The sequence below is a fragment of the Monodelphis domestica genome, chromosome 4 (genome assembly GCF_027887165.1).
Source record: "Monodelphis domestica isolate mMonDom1 chromosome 4, mMonDom1.pri, whole genome shotgun sequence".
Taxonomy (NCBI): Eukaryota; Metazoa; Chordata; class Mammalia; order Didelphimorphia; family Didelphidae; genus Monodelphis; species Monodelphis domestica.
Genome location: NC_077230.1, coordinates 157,058,091 through 157,067,285, shown reverse-complemented (window position 1 = coordinate 157,067,285; position 9,195 = coordinate 157,058,091). Strand labels below are relative to the sequence as shown.

General features: G+C 37.2%; 1 pseudogene; it reads right to left on the bottom strand.

Moving 5' to 3' along the window:
- Nucleotides 1-760: 760 nt before the first annotated feature.
- LOC100020504 (egl nine homolog 1-like) lies at nt 761-3,080 on the bottom strand (annotated as a pseudogene).
- Between the last annotated feature and the right edge of the window lie 6,115 nt (nt 3,081-9,195).

Genomic DNA, 9,195 nt, shown 5'->3' with positions numbered 1-9,195 from the left:
ACTGAGGAAAAGCAACTGCCTGACTACAGTGGTTGAGGGGACATGACAGAGGAGAGACTCTAAAGGAACACTCTAATGCAAATACTAACAACATGGCAATGGGTTCGAATCAAGAACACATGTGATACCCAGTGGAATCACGCGTCGGCTATGAAGTTTTCGGGGGGAGAAGGGAAAGAAAATGATCTTTGTCTTTAATGAATAATGCTTGGAAATGATCAAATAAAATATTATTAAAAAAAAGATATGGCTACAAAAGAATCCGAATTTTGTGGTAATTAAAGTGCTCCTTTTCTGACTTTAAATGTAAAGAAAATTAAAGTGATCTTCAGTTACTGGCAACTATCATTAAATTAGGTCTTTTAGGGCAAAGGATAACAATATGAAGAGGTTTACAAAAATAGATTGATGCTATTTTGGAGAATAATACTGTAATTTTTACTCAATTCACTTTGATAAACTGTACCTGGTCATACAAAAATTATAGCAAATTCAAATTCAACTATATAAAAAAGAGAGAGATGAATTTGACTCAGCTGGATGATAGGTCTGGCAAAATATAATAATGAAAAATTCTATGTAGGGCACTTGTTTTATGTCCAGATATATGTCACTTTTAATTGGTTACTTATATTTTCTCCAAATAACAGTCACAGGTTTGGAGTCAGTCACATAGTACAATGCCACAGCAGTCAAAATCTTCTTTTTGATGCAACACAAAAATGTTCTCATTTCCACATTAAAATGCTGACTTGTTGTCTATTTTCCTTTATCCCATTTATTCAAATTCACAAGTTAATAAATAGCATCATTGTAGGTGTGTTGCTGGATCAAAGTCTCTATAAAATGTCTTTCCCAATTGAATCAGAAGGTTTATTAAGTTCAATCCTCACACTTTTTTCACCTGTTAGATATTTTACTTTTACTCATGCCCTCTCATCTGCATCAAAATACCACACTGTAATTGGGTACCTTGTAGCAAATGCTGGTTGCACTTCATGAGGGTTTCGTCGGTCAGACCAGAAAAAGAGCAGTCTATCAAATTTGGTTTCAATGTCAGCAAACTGGTCTTTCCCTTCTGGAAAAATTCGAAGAATACCTCCACTTACCTTGGCATCCCAGTCTTTATTAAGGTAATATATACACATGATGCATCTTCCATCTCCATTTGGATTCATCAACATGCCATACATAACCTGTTTCATTGCCTGGGTAACAAGCAACCATAACTTTCATCCTGCCATTGATTTTGTAGTCATCCAGCTTGCCATTACAGTGACGGATCAGATCGTCCATGATGCTCATGAGCCATCTGATGGTTTTACAGCCTGGCTCCTTGCCTTCGATCCAAGCTCTCCTGGTTGACCAGCTGCCCGTCAGTGAACTTGCTGGTGTCGTGCAACCAAATCAAACCAGACCTTGGTTCGAATTCTTTCGAATTCTGCCTCCAACACCTGTATTTATTGTGCCAGTCATTTAACTTCTCTGTGTCTCAGTTCCTAAATGGAGTTAGAGTAGATTGCATCAAAGTTCCATCCAGATATAAATCAATGATCTAAGAGAATTAGAGGAATAAAATTACTGACTTACCTAAACTGGGAAAGATTTTGTGAAGATTTGTGAAGAAAATGATATTTTGAGCTTGTCCTTAAAGGGTGGAAGCACTAAAAATGCAAGAATAGAGATAGAAGTATTGTAAGGGTAAGAAAATCCTAGAAAAGGTCTCATGACTTCCAAAATGGGCATAACTGATAGATTCAGAATTGGATTAAAAGGATAGATTTCAATCATTGCTCAAATCCTCTGTGTAAGTTCGTTGTTAGATTATTGCCCAGTCTAGTACATGAGAAAATATGGGATATACCCAACAGACAGAGAGGAAAAACTATCTGAGAAAACCATAAAGACATACTACTTAATTGAATTCATTTTTTTTCCAAAAACTAAATCTTACCTAGTATGACTTTGCCTCTTCCCATTTCTCCATCATTTGGATATAATCAGCTCTGCCAGTAGTCTTTCTTCTTTACACTTTTATGTGCTGGATTCAGGCAAACACAGCATGGGAGGGAGGCTCTGTACTCATCAGGGGTTTTTGCAAGCAGCTTTTTTGGCATCTAAATGGTTAGGTGCTCTGGCTTCCTTATTGTGATAACAGTAACCATATGAGCTGTGATTGCCTGGCCAAATTCTCTCCTCTATATAGCCCATCTTCCTTTCTATATCCAGAATTTGGGTGGAAAATTATGTGTAGGGCATATGTATGTATGTGTGTGTGTTTGTGTGTTGCCAATATAAGCTACATATGTACACATGGCTTTATCTAGATGTGGTTTTCAAGGAGGTGAGAATGCATAACTCTAGAGTCTTCTTTTTTGCCAACCCTTGGAAGTGGGAGATGGGGCCACAAAGCTGCTCTGCTCTGCTCTGCTCTCCTTGAAATGGGGATAGCAGAATGGAATTATATTTATCTGTCCACCTAAATATTACTAGTTTAAGAAAAATAATTTTAAGTTCAAGATACCTACCTCATCAATATTCCTTAATGAGAAAAAAAAATGATCAATGTTAAATCCAAATAGTTAAAACTCCCATCAAATGATAGTTACACATAGGTCATTATGCATAATAATGACATAATAATGAATAAATTTGTTTATCCAAATTGATAGCACCCAAAACTATAGCACTCAAATTTGAAAACTTATACAGATGAGAATATACCAGACAACAGTAAACAAATTATCTAATAAACAAGATATAAAAGACATTTTCTGTGATTCTCTCAACTTTGCAAACCTCTGCAAAAAAGAAATAAGGCACCTAAGATGAAACTCCATTTGTCTATATGATTTAAGACACTCAGAATCTAAAAGAAGGTAAACAAATAATACATGAACTGACTTCCATACTTAACTTACTCAACATCCTTCCCCAACAAACCATGGTATGGCATCAAGGCAACACTAATTGAACCCTATGGGCTTACCACAAAACCCAACCTCACATTCCTTCTCCCCATTTCTTCCCAGGGCCATCCCTTTGGAAGGGGTGTCTTGGAAGTTTGGACGTTTATTCATGCTTTGGAAGTTTGTTCAAGCAAGAAAGAAGAACAGCATGCCTCTGCAGGACTAAAGACTATAGAAGCCAGGGAACATACAACCAGTACCAGTAGGATACCAGTACCACTTTGGTATGGCCTGAGGCCTTGGAATAAAAGAAAAGGACAGCATGTGAATCTAGGCTTAAAATAGAACTCAACTTCACATTCATCCTTGTTTCCTAACAGAAACTCGAAACTTCACTAAATTTAACTATATAGGACTAGTGTAAGACGTTCCTAAATTTAGCAATAAAGCAAATTCTATCCACCCAAAGATCACTTGGAAAGGAAATTTAAGCTGCTGTATAATGAATTTAAGTTTAAGCTGGATAGAATTTAAGATTCACTGAGATTCAGGCTATGAGGAAACCATCAGTGGTAGAGCAAATCAAGGACTCAGAAAATAATCTGTAAGGACAAATTAGGGGATAAAAGACTGAAATTACCTAAGATCAGACAAAGAAAATTCAAAAATTTTGAACGTAGATAAACCAACATGGAAATCATTAACAACAGAAAGAAATATGACCTAGTAAATATGCTCTAGTAAAAAGTATGCTCTAGTAAAAAAGTTCAAACATCCATGAATGAACCCTGTAAAACAAAGGAAAATATTTCCAGATTTGATGATACAGAAGAATGTGAGAACTATGACATGCTTTTTCATTGCAATTCCAAAGAGAAAATAGAATTATGATAGCAGAATTTATATCCCAAAATCAAAAATAATAGATAGCATTAAAAATTGGAATGTGTCATATTAAGTCTCCCCAGAGAAACCAAAGAAAGAATAGTAGTCTGGGAATGCAAATGCATATTGATAAGAAAAAAATCAAAAGCAATACTTTAAAAGAAAATATTCTCTCTATGCACTGAAAACTTTTGGATCTTGAAGGCAAAATTCATAGAGTCAATCTGAGGATTACAGATCTCCCAGAAGAACAAAACAGAAAAAAAATCCTTAATATCATAAAGCAGGAAACAAGAGAGCTACCTAGAACTTCTGAATATAGAAAATGAAATAATATTTAAAAGAGTTCATATATCACCTCAAAAAACAAACAAACCCCCAAGACTGTAAATTCAAAAAGATATATAGTAATTAAATCTAGGAATAAAGTTCCAAAACCTCAGAAGAAAGACTTTGAAATAGAAAGGAAATAACATTTGAATAATGAAAGACTAATTGGTCCCCAGAAGAAAAGTTAGAAGGGAATGGAATAATATGTCCTGAAGAGCAATATTTCTCAGGATGAATTTCAGGATGACCTATGTGCAAGTTTGAGCTTACCCACGAATGAAAAAAAAATTAACATTCAATAGTAAAGAAGCATTTGAAACATTTTTTTGTAGAGAAAATCAGAATTGAAGCATCTTGAATGCCCTAAAGAACAAAAATTAAGGAGGAAATAAATACATGCAGAAGGCAGGAACAGCAAGAATAAGAGAGTCACAGCAGATAGATGAGTATGAGACATTTCTAAATGTACATAGGGAGATAAGGTAAAAGGGGATTTCTAGTAGAATGAGAATTCTGACTTGGGGAAATATGAACAAAATCTGGCCACACTATTTATTTGCTTGACTACATTACAAATTGAAAAGTAGGAGAGAATCAGTAGGATAAAAATTAATATGTTGGAGGCAGTTGGGTGGCTCATTGGATTGAGAGCCAGGCCTAGAAACTAGAGATCCTATATTCAAATTTGCCCTTAGACACTTCCTAGCTGTGTGATCCTAGGCAAGTCACTTAACTCCCATTGCCTAGCCCTTACAACTCTTCTGCTATAGAACCAATACATAGTATTGATTTTAAGGCAGGATAGAAGGGTTTTTTTTTTAAATAAAAATAAGAGAAGCTCTTGCATGGGAGTAGGTAAGAAAGAGGGAGGAAGATTGGAAAAAGGGAGGAAGGAAATCTGTCTTGTTTATTAATGGGAGAGGGTTCCACTGATGTAGAGTCCTATGGGTGAAGAGAGATAGTCTGAATATACAGAAATTAGAGAGTGACTAGATAATTATGTAGAGTCATGAATCAAAGAATGAGGGTCTAGAAGAGAGAGTATGAATAATGAAGTGAGTAATAGAACTACTTTTTTAGAAATGCATGCAAAAAGTGAAATTTAAAAAGTAGTTAACAGTAATATTCAAATGACAGAAGAGGAAAGGAGAATCTGACAGAGAAAAGGGGATTTTTATAAAGATAAAATCAGCAAACAAAAATGAACTATAAGGAAAACCCCAAGGGCAAGAGGTAAAGAAAGAAAAGAAGTGGGGATCTTTTGTGAGAGAATTGGAACCAATGGGAATAAGTCTGCTTTGAAAAAAAAAATCAGGATAACACAACTGAAGGAACATACCACTATGTTTAAAACACATGAAACAACTTTTAAAAATATTTGAGATAGATGGAGGAAAATAAATGCCTAATTCAATTTTAAATGTGAATGGATTTAACAATATAATGAAAAAGAGTGACAAATTGGATAAGAAAACAAAAATTTACAATCTGCTGCTTATAAGAAAAACATTCATAAAACAAAAACATCACAAAATAAAATTGAGGGTATAGGGAATTATTGAGTATCAAATGATCTGAAAAAGCAGGAGTTCCCATTATGCCACATGAAAAAGCAAAAACAAGTAATAAGAAAAATAAGGAAAAACAGAAACTAAATTACACTAAAAGGAAGCATAGAGAACAAATTAATGTCAATAAAAACATTCATGCTAAATATACATTAGGATAATTCCTAAAGGTGATATCATCTAAGCAACAAAAAGACATAGAAAGTAGTAGTGGTAGTCTCTCGGTGACCGAGAATGACAATTGTCTTTGGAGCCCAAAGACTGAGGCTCAAAGTTTGTGGCACATGGGGCATGGGACGCCAGTTGTTACGGGAAGTATGGTTGTGGCCTGGTGTCAGCATTCACGCTCAGCGGCAAGACGTCCACGTCGCTCATCTTCAAAGGTGGTGGCAGCATGGTTAATGTGGGTTCGTCAGCTGCTTCTGACAGAGGCAGCAATTTCTAGTTGCTTTGCTGTAATGCCAGCCCACTTCAAGTTTGACTTTAGCTGATCCTTGAATCTTTTCTTTGGTTGACCTTGTCTCTTGAGTCCAGCTGACAGTTCACCATAGAATACCTGTCTTGGTATTCGCTGTGGGTCCATGCGGATGACTTGTCCAGACCATCGTATCTGGGTTTTGAAGACCATTAATTCGATGCTGGTGGAGTTGGCTCTGTCGAGGACTTCCTGGTTGGTGATAAGGTCCTGCCATTGGATCCTCATGATTGACCGGAGAGAGTGTTGCTGGAATTGCTCCAACTGCTTCATGTGCTTCCTGTACAGTGTCCATGTCTCACAACCATACAGGAGTGAGCTGAGGACCACTGTGTTATACACTTTGAGCTTCGTCACAGTGATTAGAGCTCTGTGTTGGAGGACTTTGGAGCACAGCTGCCTGAGTGCCTGGCTGGCCTTTTGGATTTGTCATTAATCTCGTGGTCTAGGGAACCATCGTTGGCGATGGTGCTGCCCAGGTACTTGAAAGTGTTGACGTTAGAAAGCTGTGTGCCATCGATTGTAATGCTAGGCTGGTTAGTTGGCCTCCCTGGTTCAGGTTGGAACAGCACCTCTGTTTTGCTGAGGCTGATAGTCAGGCCAAACAGTTTTGTTGCAGTGGAGAAGCTGTCCACAATGGTTTGAAGATGATTATCTTGGTGGGCCATGAGAGAGCACAGTCATCTGCAAAGAGAGCTTCCAGGATGAGTCTCTCTGTTGTCTTTGTTTTTGCGGTCAGGTGGCGAAGGTCGAATAGTGAGCCATCCAGCCGGTATTTGATATAGATGCCCAGGTCTAGATCCATCACAGCATGTCGTAATATTTGGGTGAAAAATAGATTGAATAGTACCGGAGCAAGGATGCAGCCTTGTTTCATGCCATTGGAGATGTTGAAGTAATTGGAAGTCTCTCCACCAGATAGGACTTCCCCTGTCATATCTGCATGAAAGAGCTGGATCAGTTTGATGAATTTTGCTGAGCAACCGAGCTTGCTGAGGATCACCCACAATGAGTCCCTGTTCACTGTGTCGAATGCCTTCGTCAGGTCTATGAAGACAATGTAGAGACTCAGGTTCTACTCAAGGCATTTTTCCTGCATTTGCCTCACTGTGAAGACCATGTCGATGGTGCTGCGATCTGGTCTGAATCCTCATTGTGATTCAGGCAGGTTCTGGTCTGAAACAGATGACAGGAGTCTATTGAGTATAACACGGGTGAGGATCTTTCCAGCAGTGGAGAGTAGTGAGTTGTCTCTGTAGTTGTCACAGGCTGCTTGTGCACCTTTGTTCTTGTATAGGGCTATGATGGAGGCATCTCTGAGTTCTGGGGGCATGTCTTCCTCTTCCCATATGCTGGTCAGCACTATGCGGAATGCCTGGAGTACCTTTCCATTTAAGGCCTTGTACACCTCGGTTGGGATCCCGTCTTTACTGGGTGCCTTGCCTGCACTCATTTGTTTAATGGCTTTTTGGACTTCCTCTATTGAAGGAGGGACGTCAAGTTGTTCACTGATGCGGTTTTGGGGGATCTGGTCAAGGGCAATTTGGTCGACTGAAGAGGGTCAGTTGTGAAGCTGACTGAAGTGTTCTTTCCACCTGTTGCTGATGCCTTGTTTATCTTTTATGAGATAGAAAGTATCATAATAACAGCATATGTCTATCTCTCTCATAACATAGAAAGTAGCATAATAGTAACAGCATATGTCTATCTCCCTCTCTCGGGTTTAGATGTCTAACAAAAATGAAAAAAAATTAAATTATGCAACTGAACACACTGCTAGAAAGAGTCCCAAAACATGTATTTCATACATTTAAGAATATTATTTCAAGACTTTACAATCTTTCAAAGGAGTATAGGATATAAAAGTTCAAGAGACTTTACTCTCATTCAACCCTCTTACTTTACAATTAAAGAATAGAAGTACATAAAGGGGAAATGACTTAACCAAAGTCATACTTAAAGTGAATATAAAATCTAGTACTTGAACTGTCTTGTTTTGAATCCTATCCCAGGACTAATACCATTATTCAACATTGCCATAAATATGAAGCTTCTTATGACATATCCCCTCGGCCCCTGTTGTCAAGAAGTTGCCTTTCCTCCGTGTTTATACTCCCAGTTTTCCTCTGCTTGTAGATAGTGTTTTGCATTTAGTGTTTATATAGTTCCTGTGTTTGTCTCAGCAGATATATTCCTATATATTTTATATTGTCTAAGGTGATTTTGAATGGGATTTCTCTTTCTATTTCCTGCTGCTGTGATGTGTTGGAGATATATAGAAATGCTGATGACATGTGGGTTTATTTTGTATCCTGCAACTTTGCTAAAGTTGTTGATTATTTCCTCTAGCTTTTTAGTTGATTCTGTAGGATTTTTTAAGTAGACCATCATGTCATCTGCAAAGAGTGATAGTTTGGTCTCCTCATTGCCAATTTTAATACTCTTGATTTCTTTTTCTTCTCTAATTGCTACTGCTAGTGATTCTAGTACAATGTTGAATAATAAAGGTGATAATGGGAATTCTTGTTTGACTCCTGATCTTATTGGGAATGCATTTAGTTTATCCCCATTGAAGATGATGTTGACTGATGGTTTTAGATAGATACTGTTTATGATTTTTAGGAAAGGTCCTTCTATTGCTATGCTTTCTAGTGTTTTCAATAGGAATGGGTGTTGCCTTTTGTCAAAGGCTTTTTCTGCATCTATTGAGATAATCATGTGATTTTTGTTGGTTTGCTTCTTGATATGGTCATTTATGTGGATGGTTTTCCTAATATTGAACCATCCTTGCATTTCTGGTATAAATCCCACCTGCTCATAATAAATAACCCTCATGATGATATGCTAGAGTCTTTATGCTAGTATCCTGTTTAAGATTTTTGCATATATGTTCATTAAGGAGATTGGTCTGTAGTTTTCTTTCTCCATTTTTGGCCTGCATGGCTTTGGGATCAGTACCATATTTGTGTCATAAAATGAATTTGGTAGAACTCCCTCTTTGCTTATTATGTCAAATAGTTTGTATAAT